A 22,869-nucleotide genomic window follows, 5' to 3' on the forward strand; every position below is an offset into this window, starting at 1 on the left:
GTTTAAACAAATGTCACCTGATATATATATGTGACCTTATACACGTCGCATATGAAATGAACTCCGGTAACATTTCTTGAAACGGGAGTCAGCAGCAAACCCGCTTTCACAATCTGCTTCAGTTTAAGAGGCAAGCCTTCTGAAGCAGTTATTTTAGAATTGTGTTATTTTTGAAAATACCGCTATTTTACTTGTGTCGTGAGAGACAGGTTATAAGCTCGAGAGTTGGTCTTTCCTATGTAAACAACGCCCACGGCCTTTTCAAAAGTTTCATCTTCGCCGCGCTCAGCTATGTCTCAACACGCAGCATTCTCATATAAGGGCACTAACCCATCAGCAACTGCTGCGGCGTCACGGCTAGAATTGCCAGCTGCGTGGCATCGGGTTACATCACGCAACAGCGCGTGGCGACGGCGCCCACAAAGAGAGCGGGCGGACTTCGCCTTCTCACACGTAAGCAGTTTTAGGCGTCTCTGCCGACGTTTAACCTTTAATGGCTCATAGTTGTTCTTCCGCCCGTCCGCGAAAGCTCTCTCTAGCTGTCAATCAAACGCGGTTCGGGTGTCTACCGAGATATGCGAGAAGCATCATTTCCTTTCCTTAAATTGTCCAACTGGCAGTGCGTTGCGGCGAACGGGCGGTGGCGTTCCGTGGACCCCTTGGCAACGCTGCAACACGCTGTCGCGTCCCAATCCAGACGAATCCTGAACGCCGATCTGGAAGAGAGAGAGAAAGACGGAAATACAGGGAGGCTAACTAGGCACCGCCCGGTATGCTACCCTACACATGGGAAGAGGAACGGAGGGAGAAATAGAAAAGGAAGAGAACAAAAGGATAAGATCACTTTTCCACGTCTCCGTTGACCGTTACTTGCAGAGTACATGCTGCCTAAAAGCTCTTTGTACTCCTTAACATTTTCAGCACACATCAGCGACAGACAGCAACACCGCGTTAAAGGCTTTCGCCTCACTGCACTTTAGGCGAACGAAGTGCCCCAATAAATTTTTTTCATCTGAACCTAATTTAATCTGAGTACAAACTTAAGATAACGCCTCTACACTTTTATTTCAACTTGTCTTAACGGTTACAATTTTATCGCCAGTATCTAAAATATCAAGAAATTGGCGTGTCTCCTTTCCCGTGGAATAATGTCGTAGATTACACTCATTTTGCCAGTAAGGCGCTGTTATATGCAAACTGACACTTCCACGGCACGGCGCAGATAACTGCCATGATCTCAATCGAATAAGGACATTCTGTAATGCAACATGCTTAGATACTCTTTTCAGAAATGCTTCGGTATTTTCTTTGTCAAATTAATACAAATTATTTTCCTAACTTTCCCGCCGCCATCTTAGGCGATCTACACGCAAAAAAACACAGGGAGCAACTTTAGAAAGTCTTTAGCGCGGTGTTGCTGCTTGTGTCACTGATGCGTGGCGAAGATGTTGATTAAAGATTACAAAGAGCGTTTAGGTTGCGCCCTTAAAAATTTTTTTTGCCGGGGGGGGGGGAGGAAATGGCGCAGTATCTGCCTCATATATCGGCGGACACCTGAACCGCGCCGTAAGAGAAGGAAAAAAGGAGGGACTAAGAAAAGAAAGAGGTGCCGTAGTGGAGGGCTCCGGAATAATTTCGACCACCTGGGGATATTTAACGTGCACTGACATCGCACAGCACACGGGCGCCTTAGCGTTTTTCCTCCATAAAAACGCAGCCGCCGCGGTCGGGTTCGAACCCGGGAACTCCGGATCTCCCTGACAGGTGGCGATTAAATTAATGGTTTATTGCGAGAGGTTGGTCACCGACAGAACGCTGCTTCGGCTTTTTGCTGCAGTGGTGTGTCTGCGACAAGTTGAAAATTGGTTGGTTGTTGGGAAAAGGAAATGGCGCAGTATGTGTCTCACATCTCTGCTGACACATGAACCGCGCCTTAAGAGAAGGGATATAGGAGGGAGTTAAATAAAGGAAGATGCGCTTTAGTGGAGGTCTCCAACGATAATTTCGACCACCTGGGGATCTTTAACCTTCACTGACATAGCACAGCAAACGGGCCCTTTTTGCGTTTCTCCTCCATCGAAACACTGCCGCCGTTGTCGGGTTTGAACCCACGTACAGCGGATCAGTAGCCGCGCGCCCTAATCACTGAGCCGCCACGGCAACGTTCCCAGCGCTAATGCCTGCAGCCGACATTTATTTTTTCCCACCGCCACGTACCTAAAAGCGCGATTGAGACGTCTACTGCCCCAGGGAGCCACTTATGCATGCGCCTTTCTTTCCTCAATACCATCGGAGTCTAGAGTGGTAACGCTAACGCCAATGAGCAAAGAACGCCGACGGTCTACTGATTCACTGCCGCGTTTCTGCTACAACGTTGTGAATGCCAACGCATTCAAAGCACATCTGTCACTACCGCCTCGTAGCTTAAAACGCGACTGATGTGTCAACCGTCCCAAGGGGCCAGTTATTCGCCTTTTCTTTGCTTTCAAAGAAAATTGAAGATTGATTCGGTGGACACCCCAACCGCGCTGTAAGAGTTTTGACCTCTGGCTCACGGGAAGGCCAAAACCACAACCAACACGAAATCATTACAAGGTAGCGCAGTGAAGCCTTCGCTTAAAGAAAAAGCGATGGCATGTGCAGAATGATCATTTTATTTACGTGCTACAAATGCGAGGGCCAGGGAGTCATAAAAGTGAGGCAATGCTAATATATGTCAAACGGGGTACTTTATTTAAAAGTAGTCTCGATGAGCATTTAGACATTTGTCCTACAGACTAACGAGTCACGTGATTCTCGTCTCATAAAATTCTTTTGGTTTCTGGTTCAAGAAATTGGCAGTGGCTTCGCTCGGCTATGCCAGGATATACGTAGCGAAAGCTAAGACATTGCATGGTTAGCCTTGGTTAATCTTGATTGCAAGTCCAGGTTAGTCTGGTTGTCTAGCTATGTTGTTCTCGCATTAAAGACGACACAACTGTGGTTGCAGCGCACGCGAGCCCTCCTTTTCAATCCTCCGACATGTTATCAGGCATGCGACGCAGCTGCACAAGCGAGCGGAGGCAAGCGCGACGACGAGGAATGCGGTGTGACGTCATACCAAACGGCGGCGGCAGCGAGACGCGCGGTGTGACTTCATGGGAGATGGTTCGGCGAGCGCGCAAAGCAGAGTAACCATCTCGCATATCTCGATGGACACCCGAACCGCGCCGTGAAGGAATGGTTAAAGGAGGGAAGGAAAGAAGAAAGAGAAAACTGAAAATTGAAAGTTGCATTTTGAGGAAAGGCGCGGCGTTGCGTAGCGGCGGAACACCTGTGGCTCGGTGCTACCAGTGGCGCATGCGCAGTTGTGACTAGGGAGCGAGAGAGAGAAATGCGCCTTGTGTCGTCACTGCTCCTCGCGCTTGCGAAGCACAGCTCTCCAGAAATCACGCGAAACTGCTCAACTTGCGGCCAGTAAAGCTTTCGCTTTAAAAGTCTGTAACTGACTATTACACGTCATCGTCCGACACGAATCTGGTTCCGTTGAGCTGTTTTTTCAAGCGCCCGAAAATGTGGAAGTCGCACGGCGACAGGTCTGTACCGTATGGCGGATGTTGCAGCGTTTCCCACTTTGCCAGTTTTGTGGTAACCACATCAGCGACGTGGGGATGGGCATTGCCGTGGAGCAAGATGACCCCATTCGTCAATTTTCCACATCGTTTGTTCTGGATTGCGACGTGCAGCCGATCCAGCTTTTCACAATACCGGAAAAGATTGGCAGTCTCTCCAGGGGCCCTATTCTCGACATTTCGCCATTTTGTTCAAATTGTGACGTAGGCGTGACGTAACCATCAAGGCGGTGCCAGGTTATGTACCCACAGAATCTGATTACGTGAAGAGAAAAAAAAGTAAAAATTGATCTAGAAATAAATACCGTCGTCTGCTACTATTGGCGCCAAGTACGGAACAGCCAAGTACAGAACGCCGCTCCGGGAGCTTGCGCTGAGCCTCTGCGTTGCAATCTTCGGTGCATACGCGTCGAGGGGCAGTGCGAAGGAGTGAAATATGTTGCGGCCTCTTGAGTATCATGTCGGATGTCGAGCAGCAGCTAAGGGCAGACCGACTTAGGCTACTCAGTGCGAAAGACTCGCACGTCGGTTGTCAAAGGATTCATCGAGTTCGATGCGGCGGTGCGAGCGAGGGCGCAGCCTAGACGACTTTTCAGTCGAGGGGAACTGATGGCGTACCCGCGAGTCACGAGCGGCGCCACACGCGTGCGTACTGTTGCCCAGAGAAGCTGGCGAACATCAGGAACGGGGCCAGGGTATTCGTAATGGCGTACGTGCCGAATGGGAGCGGAAAGTGAAAGCTTTGGCCGGCATGATGCCTTTGTGGCATTGCTCCTTATAACGATCGACGACAGCTTCGCACATTTGCTTACCAGCCACAGTTGAATGCAGGAACTGAGACTAAGGCAGTTTTCTGGGGGAAAAGTCATCTCGTCCGGGCCAGGAAAGGAAGCAACGGGAGCTATATTTTTAGAGTGGTGCCGCCACTGCTGAAACGGCGCCTAAATACGCGCAGGCCAGCAGTCCCCGTCTGAGGACAACGCTCGCATAATTAGCGTTGTAAACTCTGCGGAAACCCACTGTTTCCTAGGCGCCGCGTCAGGTATACCGTCAGGTCAGCAAAGGAGCTAAAGCTTTTAATCGTTACGTATCGGCTTTAACAGAGAGCGGGGTGCAGCGCAGTTGTATCTGTGTGCGCTTGGAAGGCCTCCAAGATGTGTTTAGTGCTGAAATGCATGCTTGGCAAGGCAAGCCGATGTGCACATTTTAGGCAACGCGTTGCACCAGACTCTGTTGTTAGTCATGTTTGCATGCACCCGCGCACGAAATGAAACTGCAAAGCGCGGAATATCGGTGTAAATCTCGTCAAGGAGAACACACCGAGTGCGCATTCCTTATTGTCAACTTAAATGTGCAAAGCCGGGGAAAAAAGATTCATTTCTGGCATTAATAACAAACAACATAAAACAAAGCGAAAACTCCCCCCCCCCCCCACACACACACACACTCACAACATAATTTGAATAGAGCGTATCCTCACAAAATTCAGTGATGTACTCATATTTTGCTTCGCAAGCCTGCACGCATGCACTTTTGTGATGTAAGTGGCACATATATTACTTCATAAAAATTACAAATGCTGTCAGCAATTCTGCTTGTTTTTCCCTTCCTAGAAAGGCATAAATTTTTTCTACTTGTTCAAGTGAATGCGTAACACTCACGATCACCACACAGAAGCAGCTACACTATATGTGCGATGCAAGTAAGCACAACATTCTGTGAGGTGGGGCAAAATTATTTTCTTGAGCACTTAGAGGCCGCATCACCTCCCTTGCTGTCCATACAAGCAACACGAGCCAGGCAGCGTCTTGAAGTTTCTTCGTCGTAGAATAACAGTTATGCACCTACCATAAAATCAAGCAGCTCCTTTAGATGCCTGATCAAGTACAGTACAGCAAGCTTCCAAGTAAGAGAGAAAGATATATGCCAGAAAAGGTGGAGAGGTCGGATAAGGAAAAGTTCTTTCACCTGTTATTCCACAAAGGGGCAGGGGAGGACCATAGAGGTAGAGAGTAAATATCGGTGGTGGACACCATATTACAGTAAGACGCATGCAATGTGCAAGATACTTGCTTTATTTGCTTTGTTTTATGGGGTTTATGATCCCAAAGCGACTCAAGCTATGAGAGATGCTGTAGTAGAGAGCTCTCGATAATTTCGACCCCCTCTGGTTTTTTGCCGTGAACTGGCATCGCACAGTACACGGGCCTCTACCGCTGCGGCCGGGATTGAACCTGCGTCTTTCGGGTCAGCAGCCAACCACCATAACCCCTGAGCCACCGCGACCGGTTTATTTGTGTGATGCAAGAAACTTAATTTAATGTTCATGTATGCACACTCATTGCCTAGTACACGTCACACAAAGCCCGAACATGTGTTTTGGGGCCAAGCATTCCAGTTGGTCTTGCACGCAGTATTTAAAGAGACAACTAAGCGGCACCATGAGCCGAAGAGCTGAAGGAGAACAAAAACATGACAGTAAACTTAGGAGCACTACAGACAAGGAGGAAATTAATTTATTTCCATACTCTGAAGGCCCGGAAGTATACAAAGAAGAGTGGGGGAACACATAAAATTGGTAACCGCTTTTTTTAATTTAATACAGCCAAATATTGCGGCAATAGAGGCAGGAAGATGGCAGGAAAAACAAAAGTGTAAGATTATACAGAAAATAGGCAAGACATTCAATGTTGATGTCGCCCCCAGGACAACATATGGGAGGCACCAATACAGACAGCGGTAGTGTTCTGGTTAGGGTACTATTAAGATAAATGTCTCCAGGATGCACAAAAAGCAATCTAGCCAACGACGGTAGCCACTGGCTTTCGGTAGGTTTTTTAATGTGTGCACCGCATAGGATGGATTCATGATAATTAATAAACCACAGGAGATTGTTCAACACGAAATAAATTACTCTCACAGCACCATACAATACACAGCTAAAAGGAGAAGTCAGCAGTAGGAATTGCACCGATACGGTGCATGTAGACCCCTACGTGAAGACTTCACGCCACAGGGTTCACTTTTTAGCTGTGTAGTGGAGTATTCAAGGCACCCATCATGCTCTAAACTTCTGCAAGGTGAGGAAAACCCTTGTTTTAGCCTTTCAAGGCTCTTTAAGCTTCAAGAATACTGAGTTTTGCACTTCGGCGATCAAAAGCAGACCATGTGGCCTGAAGACTTAATTACAACTACAACCCTGCAATTCATTACAATTGAAGACAGCTGGCGCACCATTAAAAACCAAAACAGAAATGCCAAATACAAAGCAGAACAAGCATTCCAATTTTTGATCTAGGCATTGTTTACAAACATACATACTGGAGCAGTTGCTATGCTGTTGTATTCTGCCAGAAAAATATGTGCTGCAACCATAAAAAGCACCCTATTTAGAGGATGATGGATGCTAAATGGGATTGAAATGAATAAATCAGTGACAACTAAAGCAAACCACAAGAAAAATTATTTCGCAATGTACGCAGTTGTGTACAAAGTGCCCTAAAGGGTTGAATGCAATTTTCTCATGCATTTAGTCATTTGTATCTTTTTTTTGCCGAACATCAGCACAGCCACGCATGCATAGATAATTTTACATAGAGGTGGGATTAGACATTGGTGGCACTGACACAGTTAATCGGAAGGGAAGGCCTGAGTACTGGGTAAAGTAGACAATAAACTGGTGATCAGGATAGATGTAAGTGAAACTGGTGCATTTTATTGACTAAACAAATCAGCTGTGATACAAAGGCAGAAAAAACTGCAATATGTTAGTGGAAATTGAGTGCACTGGAAGATATATTGCACAAAATTTGAGCCCCCTGAAATATTAGCTTGTTTTAAAAAAATTAATTGCTTTGCTTCCAATTTTCTTTTGAAGCTCGAGCAAAATTTTGGAGCAAGTCAGCTGTAGAACAAACTTCCTTTCTGCAAAGTATCACAACAAACACATTTGTTTTTGATACAAAATAAAATTTCATGACTGCTGCAGGACATGTGATGGCAATGACAGTAATGAGCCGATTGCTGCTGCCACACAGCAAAAGTGGTAAAATCCCGCACACATCAGGGTCACAGAGGCAGATTTCTCCAGTAACAAGACAAGTTGCAATGTGTGAAAGAAGTGTGATGCGGTATATCTGCACATTGATAATGCCCATTTCACGAAGTGCCAAATCCAGTAGATTTTTGTGTTGAATAAAAAAATAGCAATGCGTCCATTGATGCCCCAGTTTTACCAAAGAAACATAGGTTGAACAGATTGTCTGGAATTTTTGTCAAATTCGCCTAACAGCATTAGCAGCAGCCAAGAAGCAAAGTGCCAGCAACAAGGTTGGTAAAAGCGGGGCGTTACACAGCGAAACTGGTCGAACTAGCAGACAGCTGCCTTGTCTTTCATTCATACAAGCTTGGCAGATGGCAAACATGAAAGAGTTGCCTCACTTTTTGCTCAGAGGAAAACTAGTGGATTGCTGTATCACTACACATAGCATTTAAAAGCAACAGTAGGAAACAGGCACAGAGGCAAAGAAATGTCAGGAGACAAAGCTTGCTTTGCTCTGTTAGCACACACAGATGACGCATTAGGGACCTCCTATCGGACGAACAGTTGCCTACAAAATCAGACTGCGCCCTGAGCAAGATGTGATAAATGACTGCATACACATCCCTATGTTTCGTGCATGTCAAGAAATTTCAGTGAAGCAGTAATCACGTCATGGAGCACAAACTTTTAACAGAAATCAAAGAGAAGTACTGGTTCAAAGCTCTGCTGGCAGGAGAAAAACATTTTGGTGACCCATTTGGTCACTTGATATTTTAATAATAATAATAATAAATTTTTTGGGGCAAAGGAAATGGCGCAGTATCTCTCTCATATATCGGCGGAGACCTGAACCTCGCCGTAAGAGAAGCGATAAAGGAGGGTGTGAAAGAAGAAAGGAAGAAAGAGGTGCCGTAGTGGTGGGCTCCGGAATAATTTCGACCTCCTGGCGATCTTTAACGTGCACTGACATCGCACAGCACACGGAAGCCTTAGCGTTTTGCCTCCATAAAAACGCTGGCGCAGCGGTCGAGTTCGAACCCGGGAACGAACTCCGGATCAGTAGTCGAGCGCCCTAACCACTGAGCCGCCGCGGCGGGGTCCCAGGAAGTGAACGCATCAACGATTTGAAGAGAAATGGCATTCGTTACCGTGCTGCGACATACGCCTTAATGTACTGTATTTTTTACACTGCTTTTAAGTTTGGTTTTAGTTTCTCACTGTATGTATGTCTGTGGATTGCAAAACCGCGGCTCTGTCAGTCTGTAATGTGTGTACTGAAGATTAACTTAATTACTTGGCAGAATAATAGCGCACACAGGAGCAGGGCACAAGGAGAGAAATAGCGAGACACGAGCACCGTCGCTGCCTTCACATTCGCTCTCGTCTTTAAAAACAAGGGCGCTCGCATTTTCCCGGTGGTGTCAGTGTATGATGAACAATGAATCGCCGCGTTGCCCTTTCAAGAGCGGGATTCGTTAGAATGATCTGCTTATAATTTGCGTTTTGATTAAATACCTAGCCTTGCGACCAACATCGACGAAGTCTTGAGACTGGGCTCAGTGTAGCCACAAATCCGCTTGCACCTTTCTTTTGGTTTTTGATATATAGAGTCGAGGACCCGCCTCGCACTCATCGTGGCAGGTTGGGCAGGGCCCAGCCTCCACGCTTCTTCTTCACGAATTACGGGTTGCAGGACCGCATGTCGCCTCCTTATATACCCGCCGGAAAGGTCACGTGACGATGGGCCACGCGAAGCACGTGCGACCACGCGCCCCTGCGCACTTGGCTTTTTTTCTTCTTGGTCACGTGGGGGACGAATTTCGGCATTGAAAATTGGTTTTTGGGGAAAGGAAATGCTGCAATGCCTCTATACCATATCGGCGGACACATGAACCACGCTGTAAGCAAAGGGAAAAAGGAGGGAGTGAAAGAAGAACGGAAGAAAGTAGTGTAGTGGAGGGTTCCGGAATAATTTCGACCACCTGGGGATCTTTAATGTGCACTGACATCGCACAGCTCTTCGCCTACATCGATACGCAGCCGCCGCGGTCGGGTTCGAATCCTGGCAGCTTGAGTGCACAACGCAGTTTCAAGGATGTAGTCTGGTCCTTATCTTCCGTCTGACGACTGTATTTCTGACAGAGGAGAGAGAAGCGGCTGACCGCTGTGGTATGTTTCGGGTTGTCTGCACTAGCCTTTAGAGAAGGAGCATCTGTCTCTGCTTGCATGTCTTTTTTCTGGCAGAGTGCTTGTTTCGGGATAAAGCAGCTATGTTCGCAATCCATAATAGTTGAAAATGAAAATAGAAATGCTATGACGCATTTTTTAAACATGTGTGCCTCAGAGAATACAACAGCAACAGCTGACATTTACGAGTTTCTTTCCGCAGTGGGAAAAGTCCGTGTTCCACCATGATGATAAAAAATGGCTGTGGTTTAGCATGGCGAAACCTTGAGTGACGCGATAGCTGCAGCTGTCCGAGTGGAACTCGCTCAGTCGAATTGCAAACTCAGTTTCGCTGGGCATTCCTTCTTCATCTTCGTGCCCGGACGTGGATTGATTCACTCTCTCCCTCTCCCTTTCCCACTTGGCACGTCGCATGCACACAGCTGTTGCAGCTCGGTTTCGTCGGTGTGCTGCGCAGCACCACGTGACCGACCACGTGGCTGGTCACGTGACCAAAGACGTGACCAGGGGTGGCCACGCTGAAGGCTCGAAGTGGTGGTGTAGTGTAGCTAGAGCTACAAAATGGCTGTGGTTTAGCTCTGGTTACACCTGGATTGACGTTATAGCTACATCTGGCCGAGTGGAACTAGCTCACTCAAATAATAATAATAATAATAATTGGTTTTTGGAAAAAGGAAATGGCGCAGTATCTGTCTCATATATCGTTTGACACCTGAACCGCGCCGTAAGGGAAGGAATAAAGGAGGGAGTGAAAGAAGAAAGGAAGAAAGAGGTGCCGTAGTGGAGGGCTCCGAAATAATTTCGACCACCTGAGGATCTTTAACATGCACTGAAATCGCAGAACACATGGGCGCCTTTTGTGTTTCGCCTCCACCGAAACGCGGCCGGCGCGACCGGGATTCACACCCTTGGGTCGTCCGGCTGAGTAGCCACGCTGCGTCTGCAGGTTTTGTTAAAAAATGGAGACTTTTAAAGGGTGGCGTTTTGTAAGAAGCAAAATAACCGATAGTTCGTTAGACTAATCTACTGAACTAAGCAGAAGTAATGCGTAGGTGAGGGCGGCAGGAAGTATAGTGCGGAGCTGTGATTAGGAACTTTGCATATGGAGGTCGGTGCTGGGCCAGGGAAGGGCTTATCAGAAATTTATGGGAGAAGCCTTTGTCCTGGAGATGATGAGGACCTGTCGTGGTGGCTCAGTAGGTAAGGCGCTCGTCTATTGATCCGGAATACTTGGGTTCGGACCCGGCCGCGGCGTCCCCGTTTGGATGGAGGCGAAATGCTAAATGCGCCCGCGTGCTGTGCGATGTCAGCGTGCGCTAAAGATCTGCAGGTGGTCGAAGTTATTCCGGAGCCCTCCACTACGACACCTCTCATTTTCTTCTTCCACTCCCACCTTTGTCCCTTCCCTTATGGCGCGGTTCGGTTGTCCACCGGAATATGTGAGACAGATACTGGCCCATTTCCTTTCCCCAACAGCCAATTCAATTTTCGATGAAGATCGTGACCGACGGAACCAGACGACACAAGGAAAATGGTGTGCTCTCTTACCAGGTAAGCGAGTACTTGGAGTCGTGGAGTTCTGGTGGGAATAAAGCTACGCACTGTACGCTTATAGCGGCGGTTAACAATGAAGCAGCTAGCCGTCATGGGATGATACGATGCTGTCAGAGGAGGAAACGCTGTATAAGTTTAGTCAAATGTCACCTGATATATATATGTGACCTTATACACGTCGCATATGAAATGAACTCCGGTAACATTTCTTGAAACGGGAGTCAGCAGCAAACCCGCTTTCACAATCTGCTTCAGTCTAAGAGACAAGCCTTCTGAAGCAGTTATTTTAGAATTGTGTTATTTTTGAAAATACCGCTATTTTACTTGTGTCGTGAGAGGCAGGTTATAAGCTCGAGAGTTGGTCTTTCCTATGTAAACAACGCCCGCGGCCTTTTCAAAAGTTTCATCTTCGCCGCGCTCAGCTATGTCTCAACACGCAGCATTCTCATATAAGGGCACTAACCCATCAGCAACTGCTGTGGCATCACGGCTAGAATTGCCAGCTGCGTGGCATAGGGTTACATCACGCAACAGCGCGTGGCGACGGCGCTCACAAAGAGAGCGGGCGGACTTGGCCTTCTCACACGTAAGCAGTTTTAGGCGTCTCTGCCGACATTTTTTATTTATTTATTTATTTTTATTTATAAATACTGCGGTCTTGAACAAGACCATCTCAGGTGGGTACATAATTTGTGTAACACCAAAGGACAAAAAAAAAGGAAATACAGCAGACAAGGCGTCACAGCAACGAAATTAGTACATCACACTGTACTGTATCGTTTCACAACCTCAGAATATATATACTGCAGTCATAGAGCCAAGCATATAATTAAGTAAATCTCAACAAATTACTCATCAACCGAACATTCAAAATTTCGTCACTTGTTGCAGCAGCGCCTCAAAATGGGACAAATTATTCTCTTCGACTATATGACCAGCAAGGTTGTTCCATTCGGTAATAGTTCTAGGAAAATAGGAATATTTGTAGCAGTTCGTTCTTGTGGATAAAGGTTTTACGGAAAGAGATTGCCTCAGGCGTGTTGCATAACCACTAGAGTAACTAACAATTTTCGAGATGTCAATGTTGTATTGCCCGTGAATTAACTGGAAAAAGAATTTCAAACGACAGATACGGTTTCTATCAGTAACGGATGGTAAGCCACTCTTTTTAATAAGATTAGTGATAGAAGTGCGACCATAGGAATTATAAATAAATCTTACTGCTTTCTTTTGAATCCTTTCTAATTTGTTAATGTTAATCTTGGTATATGGGTCCCAGATCATTACGGCATATTCTAAGACTGGCCGCACAATAGTGTTACCAACTGAGCTACGGCGACGGCTGTGCAATCTGCTGCTCTCGTGGGTATTTATGTCTTGCTTGTAAGCGAACCTTGAGAGTGTTCACCAGCGCCACCCTCGTCCATAGCGGTGGAAGTAGCACGTCCTGTAATACCGCGAATGTGACGTAGAACGTCATCTAACGGCGAGGGCGGAGACTGTGCGAGAGCCCTCTTATGCTACCTATGGCATCAAGATTGCCAGAACCGAGACACTCGTTAAGCTATTAGCAGACAAGGAATATTAAATGAGGGGCTCGTTTGCTGCTTTATAAGTTATTTTCTTTAAAAACAACGATTAATTGCCACTCCAAATTATAAAAAAAAACAGATTAGAAACATTCCCCTATGTGCCTTGGTTTCGTTGACTGTTGGCTTCCTTAATATATATATATATATATATATATATATATATATATATATATATATATATATATATATATATATATATATATATATATATATATATATATATATATATATATATATATATATATATATATATATATATATATATATATATATATATATATATATATATATATATATATATATATATATATATGGCCGTAAAATTCTGAGTTAGATGCACCCTTCCAGATGTATGAACTACTCGCCGCTTTTTCAAAAATGAAAAGAAGAAAGTCCCCCGTTAAGGACGGCATTACAGTTAAACTCTTAGCCAACTTGCCCGAGACTGCTCGTAATTCTCTCCTTCAATGCATATACACTTTTTGGCAGGTACACCACTATCCCCATGGAATAGAAAACAGCCCTGGTCACTTTCTTCCATAAGATAGGAAAACAGATCAACACGGACAACCTCAGGCTCATATCCCTCCCCTCATGTGCGGGCAAGCTCATGGGAACGATGGTGAGGGATCGGCTATGTACGCACCCAGAAACGAAACAGGCTTTCGCGGACACAATGCATTGTTTTCGACCTCACAAATCTGCACAGGATATTCTACTACAACTCAACAAAGAAATTCTTGAGGGCCCAACATATACTTACGACTACAAGATAGTGGTGGCACTTGACTTTAAGAGAGCCTTTGACAATGTCAAACGCGATGTCATACTTGCCAATTTAGAACGGTTAGGCTGCGGACGGAATACCTACAGATACATCCAGCAATTCTTAACTGATAGGCATGCGTACATAAAGATTCTGGATACGGAACACGGACCCTACACTTTGGGAACGAGGGGCACTTTACAGGGAGCAGTACTCTCACCTCTTCTCTTCAACATAACCACGATGCACCTTCCGGCGAAACTAACAGCTATCCGCAACATTACACATGCCCTATATGCATATGACATCATCATATGGGCCACTGCCAAAGCAGGTGACATTCACGACATCCAGAACAGCCTGCAAAGGGCTGCAAACATAGTTGAGGCATATGTTGCACATTGTGGACTGGAATGCTCTCCCCAAAAATCCGAATACGTCCACATATGCTTATACTCCAAAGAACGGTTTCCAATACAGCTTAATTTGAAAAACGGTCCTATACCGGAGAGACCAGAAATCCGTGTCTTTGGGCTGTACATGTACCAAAAACGCCACCCCACCACCACCATTGAAAAACTCCATACAATAGGGGAACAAGTAGGCCGCATGATCAGGCGAGTCTCCAACAAACAGGCAGGCCTGAGAACACTCCATATCCTAAGGCTTGCACATGCTTTTGTCACCAGTCGCATTCTATACTCGACACCATACTGGCACTTACGTAAACAAGGTGAAACTAAACTTGAAGCGATTCTTCGCAACATATATAAACGTGCTCTGGACCTTCCCATTCCTACGCCTAACGCAATACTACTCGCCCCTGGTATGACGAACACATATCAAGAGCTTAAATCAGCCCATCTCACTTGTCAAACACAGCGATTGGCACAAAGCGAATCAGGTCGACGACTTTTAACCCACCTTCAAGTCCAACACACCAACCCAGAACAAGAACGATACCGAATCCTGGAATTATGGCCTCGGGCCCTCCACGTCAGACCCCTGCCAAGAAATTTAACTTCGGCGGACCATCAGAGCCATCGCAGAGCCCGGGCGGAGGCCGTAAATCGATATTAACAATCCAAATCTGGAGTTTTCTATCTAGACGATACCGGACCATATCACAGTAGCTGGTACACAGCGGCCATAATACATAATAAACACATCATTCGCGGGCTCACGTTCCGCGCCCCGGACATAACCCACACGCTGAAGAAATAGCTATATCATTAGACTCAGCGAACTCAAAATCTAAATAATCACGGACTCATATGGGGGCGTGCCGAAACATCCACCAGGGTTATGCACCCTATCTGGCCAAGGACATCTATCAAAGATGCATCCGGGAAATTTATGCTCCACATAAACATGTGGTGTGGGCACCGGCTCACCAGTGGGTCACAGAGAACGAAGCTCCAGACGCATCGGCCAGCGCGCTTACGAACCGGGACGTTCCCAGACCCCATACTGGTAAACAACCTGGTGAGGAGCCCACACCCATGACTTTTAAAGAAACATTTACCAAATACCGTCTAGAGCATCAACGCTTCCCGCCGCTGTGCAAGGGTCTCAGCAAATCAGAAGAACGAATTCTAATCCGCATTTTCACTAACACTTATCTAAATCTTGCGATCCTAAAATTTTTTCCTTCCCAGCATAGACGGTACCTGCCCGCTCTGCGATGTAGAGCAGGCTGACACCTATCACATGGTATGGGCTTGTCCCTCCAGCCCCAACGCTACCCCGACTACCAGCATAACAAAGGAGACGTGTGAAGCTGCCCTGCTGGACTGCGCTGACCTTACGGCCCAACGTGGCCTGGTCAGACGGGCTCGAGCAGCAGCTGCAGCTAGTGGTCTGCCGGACTAGGCAACCACGCCCGCCACTTCTCACCTCACCTCCCCCCTTTTTTTTGGTAAATAAAGTTTTTCTGACTGACTGACTGAAGTGGTCGCGGGGAAGTTGACCGGCCGTGGTGGCTCAGTGGTTGCAGTGCTCGGCTACGGATCCAGAGCACCCGGGTTCGAATATGGCCGTGTCGGCCGCGTTTAGATGGAGGCAAAATGCAATAGGCGCCCGTGGGCTGTGCGGTGTCAGTGCACGTTAAAAGATTCCCAGGTAGTCGAAATTATTCCGGAGCCCTCCACTTTGGCACCTCTTCCTTTCCCCAACATACAATTTATTATTATTATTAATATTATTATTATTATTATTATTATTATTATTATTATTATTATTATTATTATTATTATTATTATTATTATTATTATTATTATTATTATTATTATTAGACAAAACGGACGAGCACAACCTGACGAGAAAGGATTTGTCGACATGTGGATGACAACATTTCATGCTCACGAATATCGACATGGCAGCAAGGTAAGTTGATGGGGGAACAAACAAAACGGATTGCGAAATATCAGCTGCATTGTTTTGTAGTCGGACTCCGTGCAGTTTTTTTCGCGTTTAGCTGTCACTAAAAAGATTCAGAAGTCACGTAGTGTTCAAAATACACGGAGATGGGAAAAGGATGACGGAACTTGTAAATGTCCAAAATGGTAAAAAAATACTTTCGATCAGCTGAATATTTACTTGCACTTCGTAATGCATAACATGTGAGCTGATGTGTGTCATCTCTAAATTACGGGGACTGCACTGGCTGTGAAATTTAGGTTGTACTCTGCGTAAGCTTGATAAATGTCTTGCGGATGGAGCATGGTTTGGCGTCAGCGGTGCAGCTCTTTTGGGAGTGTTTACTTGTTTAATTTTACTTATGAGGGAGGGCGCCAGTGAATATTTGTACTCCAGCCGCCGCGCGGCTTAGTGGATATGGCGATCGGCTGCTGATCCGAAAGACGTGAGTTTGATCCCGGCCACAGCGGTCGAATTTTGATGGAGGCGAAATGCTAGAGGCCATGTTTCTGACAGTTTTTTGTCCTTTTTTTTATGGCGGCTTCATGCAAGCATGCCTGAGCGGACCCATCACTTACAACTTCCATTTAAAACGCAGCCATCAACGGTGAAAGCAGCAGCGGCAGCGTCATCATTCGGTCTAACGAAGAAGAAAGCGCTTGTCTGTCCTGCTTCGACATGAGTTCCCCAGCTTCTCCAGGCCACATTTCACCGGTGACGTCCTCTGGAAGCGGCAAAAACGTCCTGTCAGACCCTGCAAGGCCTGCAGAAGTCCCGGCGGATGCACCAGGGTCTAGCGGAGGCGGACCCAAGGAAGGAGGGCAGCAGAAACCACCAAGGAAAGTATGGTGCCTCAAGGCGTCCGCAGAATATTTTGCAAGAGGGAGAGAGGGAGAGGGGCAGCCGTTACTTATAGAAGCGGGAAGGTGGGGGGGGGGGAAGTGGGAGATGGTAGGCAACCACGAAAAAGGGACAGTTTGGGGTGTTAATTGCACATATGATACAAAAATAAGAAATGGCTAATTAGTGCCATGCTTAGAGAGGACACAATAGTGTGACATTCCGTGTGTGATACGAGGATCCACGTTCGACGGCGCGGCGTAGACGGGGAACCGTGACAGCGGCATCATCAATTGCCCAGCCATGCTCTTTGAGTGACGACCGGAAAAACCGGTCCCGCCGCCGCCCCGGGGAAACAGGCTTTGTCCTCCCCAATTTCCGGTTGCATTCCAGGACAGGGGAGCTGTCAGCGGGCCAGAGCGCGCCGTACCACAGCCGACGCTATGCGAAACCGCGAAGACGACATTCTTTCCCTCCCCCCCTTTGTCGTGGGCTATCGCCGGGAAGGCACCCACAGCTTCCCAGAAGGGCCGCGACGGACACCTGTCATGGCGGACAGGCAGTACTCGCCAAGAATGTGGAAAGACAGGCGCTAGTGAATTAGCTCCGAAGAGAGAGCCTGTGTATACTCTCACTTGAGAGAGAGTGGTGGCGTTTTTGTTGTTTATTTAGTTTGTATTGTTAACAGACTCTGGGGTCGAGGCTAAGCCCAGCCCAAGGGGTGGTCCCCATCTCGCATGTTATTTTGGATTGGAGAATTGATGCTTTGGGCGGGCCACTGGAAATGACCGCCCTTAGTCCTTTGTTAATCAAGTGCTTAAAAGCGCATGTAAACGGATGCAGTTCAGTCTGAGCTGGGGCTCCATGCTTGGCATGTGATGTGATGCTGCTTAGGCACTGGCCTGCCCGGTCGATGAGTGAAGTGGTGCAAAGTTTGTTCTTTTGTAGATTCAGTTCTGCTTTTTCCAGTTTGGCTCTCTGTATATGTATGTTGTAAAATTGTGCTCTGCTGTCATCATCTACAAGCTCGCCTCCTGTTCATCTTCCGGGCCGGGCGACACTGGAGGAAGGGTTTGTGAACCATCCTCGAAGAAACGGACGACTATTGAAATTCTACTGCAAGCACGCTCGGGACGACATCGCTACGAAGAGGGCCTTCAGCGCCGAAGCCCGACGGCGTGCAGCTTCTGCCAGCAACCGCTCGAGCCCAACTCCGGAGCCACTCCATCGCCCCCATGAAGTCGTCGGCACGTAAGCTCGGACGCCCCAGCCTCTGATGTATAACCTTAATCATGTGTAATTATTGAATATACCTGTTTGTTTAAACTGAGCCATACGGTGTCTCTTTGCCTCTCCGTCCCGTGTGGACCTGCGCATTATGGGGGTCGTCACACTGGTGCCAGAAGTGGGGTCTCAAAAGCAAATGTCCTCTGAATGCTGTGACATTCATGACTTCAAAATTGTAATCAAAAGGGAATCACGGGACTGATTGTGGGACTTTTACCCCCATTTGAGAGGCTTGAGGCACTGGAGGGCTTGAAAAAAAAAATGACTGTATCTGAGGGAGCTCCCACTCCACAGCCGTCGCTCGGAGCAAGCATGCTGGCATTAGGAAGCGTCATTCCAACGTTTACGGGAGATAAGACAGGGGTTCCAATCTGCGATTTCTTTTCCATGCTAGAAGAGATTGGGAAAATGGGGGGATGGTCCGATGCTCAAATGCTGGGAATGGCGAGGTGTAAGATGGCAGGAGCTGCTCATGATTTTGCCTGGCGAGACGAAAAAGTAAAATCCACAAAATCATTTGCGGAATTTAAGAAGCTCGCGTTTGAGCATTTCGACACTGAACCACGTCACGTGCGGGTACAGAGGTTCCGTGACGCCGGACAGATGGTAGGGGAGGACGTGCGAACATTTGCGTCGCGGCTTCAGCGCCTAGCACGCGATACGTTAAGCAGGGAGGAGGAAGGAGACCAGCTTAAGAAGAAATACGCGGAGGATATACTTAAAGAGGAAATGACCGCTTTGTTCGTGGCTGGTCTGCAAGACCCCGTGCGCCGGTTCGTGCTCTCGCGCAAGCCGAGCAATTTCGACCAAGCCGTGGAGGCCGCATTGGATGAGGAACGAAATGAGGCGTTAACGACAGCCGCAGCGAGAGTACGCGTCATAGAGAGAGCGGTGCTCAACCCTGAGGTTGCTCTCTTGACAGAGCGGTTAGATCGCTTGGAACAGCTGCTAACTCAGCAGGTAGAATGCCAGGTTGAAGCGCGCGCTCAACAGCGCCCATTCGCTGGAAACCGGAGACCGCCACAAAGCTACAGGCGCGGTATGCGAGATTTTGAAGAAATCGTATGCTTCGCTTGCCAGGGTCGCGGACACATCGCCAGGTTCTGCCAAAACGTGCGCCGTGGGGAGCCACAAAGAGAAGCAGGCGAGACACGCCCTAAGCAAGCCTACAGCGGGGCTCCAGATACCGAGTCAAAAAACTAGTTAGTCCTCCCCAGCCTGAAGAGCGTGGGGAGGAAGCAGTAGATGATGAGGTGGTGGTAGTTTGTGTGGCCGACGAGGCATGCCCTGTTGTGCGTTGCAAGTTAAATGGTTGTTGCATGGAATTGTTGATAGATACGGGGTCAAAGGTGACATTGCTTAAGGAGAGCAGTTTTAAAACGCTTCGAAGGAAGGGGGACCGCGAGGTGTTGGAAGCGTCTGGTGGTATGGCAACCAAATTTGTAGGCATAACGGGGGATCCTCTTGGCATAAGTGGACTCTACCGGTTACACTTCTCTCTCGGCGGAATTGCATTGGAGCACCCCTGCTACGTATGCCCGGACACGGTGTCTCTGCCAAACGGAGTGTCAGGTATATTAGGGCAGGATTTTTTGAGAAAAGGGAAGGTAGTAGTCTCATTCTCTGAGGAAGAGGTTAATGCGGGCGGCTCAAAAGTTCCGTTTTTGAACAGGAGAGGGGCTGAGATTCGCATTACCGATATTGACACCCGTCAAACAGTGGGATCATTGGAGAAGGTATATTCGCGGGTTGCCGTCCGGCTGGTCGAGGAGGCGGTCGTCCTTCCTTGGTCGGAGCACATTTTGTACGCGTTTGTGCCTTCAGATGTAGAGAGCGGCGCCGTGGGAGTGCTTGAGCCGGTCGACTCTCTCAGCAATGGCCTGAAGGCAGCCGCGTGCCTCGTGACAGTTAATGACGCCCACAGAGTGCCCCTACGGGTGGTTAACTGTAGCCAGCAGCCACTGAGCCTTCCCAAGAACAAAACATTGGCTTTCTTCACCTCTGCGATAGAGCAACGTGAGCCCACCGATACGGTACTCGCAACTGTAGAGCATGCTAGTCCTTCGGCTGCTCCAAAGGTGTCGTTCGATCTTTCTCACGTAAAATCCAGGGAGAGGGAGGCTCTGGCTGGTTTGCTGAACGACTACTCGGAGGTATTCGCCGCGTCCAACCTGGATTTGGGCTGCTGTGGCGTTATAAAGCACAGGATAGAAACCGGCACTTCATCGCCCGTTTACCAGCGTGCGTACAGGATTCCTTACTCCCAACGTGAGGAGATGGAGCGGCAGGTGCAGGACCTGATTGGTCGCGGCATTGTCGAACACTCAAAGTCACCCTGGGGAGCACCAGCACTATTGGTGGAAAAGCCAGATGGCTCGTATCGATTGGTAGTGGACTACCGCAAACTAAATGCCGTAACTCGCATCGATCCATACCCCATCCCCAATATACAGGAGACGCTTTCTCAGCTGGGCTCTGCCAGGTACTTCACGGTAGTGGACATGGCGGCGGGATTCTGGCAGATAGCAATGGATCCGGCAGATGCCGAGAAAACGGCATTCAACACGCCCTCAGGGCACTATGAATGGAAAAGAATGCCGATGGGTCTGGCCAACAGCCCTGCTGTCTGGCAGAGAACCGCTGATGTTATCCTGGCAGGTCTTCTGGGGAGGCTGTGCTTCGTGTATATGGATGACATTATCATATACAGTGGCAGTTTTGATAACCATTTGCGCGATATTGAGCAGGTTTTGGTGCGACTAAGAGCAGCGGGTCTCAAACTGAAGCCCTCTAAGTGCCAATTCCTCAAAAACGAGGTGAAATACCTCGGGCACGTTGTTTCAGCTGACGGCGTGCGACCCGACCCTGAGAAACTAAGGTGTGTCTCGGATTTTCCATCCCCGACTAGCGTCCGCCAGGTCCGGCAGTTTCTCGGCCTGATCGGTTACTACCGAAGGCACATAGAGGAGTTCGCCAAGCTCGCTAAGCCGCTCACCGCCTTAACAGCCAAAAATGTCGCCTTTCGTTGGGACGAAAACGCGGAGAATGCTTTTGGGGCCCTGAAAAGGAAGCTAATGAGTGCACCGCTGTTACGCCACCCGGATTTTAGTTTGCCCTTCGTTATGGCCACAGATGCGTCAAAGTTCGCAGTTGGTGCCGTGCTATCTCAGGTTATCGAGGGCAAAGAACATCCCGTTGCTTTTGCTAGCCGACAGTTGAGCCCCACAGAGCAAAAGTACGGAGCTACGGAAAGGGAGTGCCTCGCCGTTGTCTGGGCAGTAAAGCACTTCAGATGCTACCTTTACGGCCGCAAATTCAAGCTAGTCACAGACTGCCATCCTCTGAAATGGGTGATGAGTGTCAGGGACCCTAGCTCGCGACTCGCTAGATGGAATCTACACCTGCAGGAATACTGCTTTGAAGTTGAGCACAAGTCAGGAAAGACACATCTGAACGCTGATGCACTCAGCCGCACAGCTGCCGTGGCAGCTATAGAAGAGTTTGTCCCCGTAGTCGACCCCGCCGAATTACGCACAGAGCAGTGCAAAGATCCTGACCTGAAGCGAATAATCGAAAGCTTAGAGGGCGCACCGTCTCATCCCGAACAGCTAGGTTATTTCATTGACAAAGACGGCACCCTGTGTCGGCGCACGAGGCCAACCAGGAAAGGGAGACCAGAGAAAACCGCTTGGGAGAGAGTCGTCATACCTCGGTCGTGGACAGAAAGGGTTCTTCGCGCGTTTCACGATGCGCCATGCGCCGGTCATTTTGGCGTAGCGAAGACACGCAGGCGTGTGGAGCGTTTGTACTTTTGGAGTGGCATGCGACAGGATGTTAGAGACTACTGTGCGAAGTGTCATTCCTGTCTCGAAAGAAAAACACCCAAGGGACGAAGACCAGCTCCAATTCAGCCGTTCCCTGAGGTTTCGGCTCCCTTCGAGCGGACAGGTATGGACATAATGGGCCCATTGCCCACGACCACTTCCGGAAACAGGTACATTTTAGTATTTGTCGACCACCTTTCAAAATACGCGGAAGCGGTAGCACTCCCAGATCAGAAGGCAGACACGGTTGCAAGAGCATTTGTCGAACAGATCGTGCTCCGACATGGACCCCCGAGGCAACTCTTGACAGATCGGGGAACGAACTTCGTGTCGCAGCTAATGAGGAGAGTTTGCGAGCTGCTTAAGATCGCTAAGAAGCAGACAACACCGTACCATCCGGCTTGCAACGGCGCGGTGGAGCGACTGAACCAAACCGTGGCCGGGTTCCTGTCGCATTTTGTTTCGCGCGACCAGCGGGACTGGGACTTGTGGCTCCCGTATGCAATGTTTGCCTACAATTCCGCAGCACACGAGAGCACGGGTGAATCGCCATTCTTTCTTCTCTACGGCCGAGACCCGGACCAGCCTAGTGAAGTGCCAGAGGGCCCCCGTCGTGTCCCATACGCTTCACTGGACGACTATAAGGTTGAGCTAGAATCGCGCTTGCAAGTGGCGAGGGACATCGCAAAGGAGTCCTTAAAGAAAGCGGCGAAGCGCAGGAAGGAGGTGCACGATCGCAGTGCTAGAG

This window comes from Amblyomma americanum, chromosome 8, assembly GCF_052857255.1.
Source record: "Amblyomma americanum isolate KBUSLIRL-KWMA chromosome 8, ASM5285725v1, whole genome shotgun sequence".
Classification (NCBI taxonomy): Eukaryota; Metazoa; Arthropoda; class Arachnida; order Ixodida; family Ixodidae; genus Amblyomma; species Amblyomma americanum.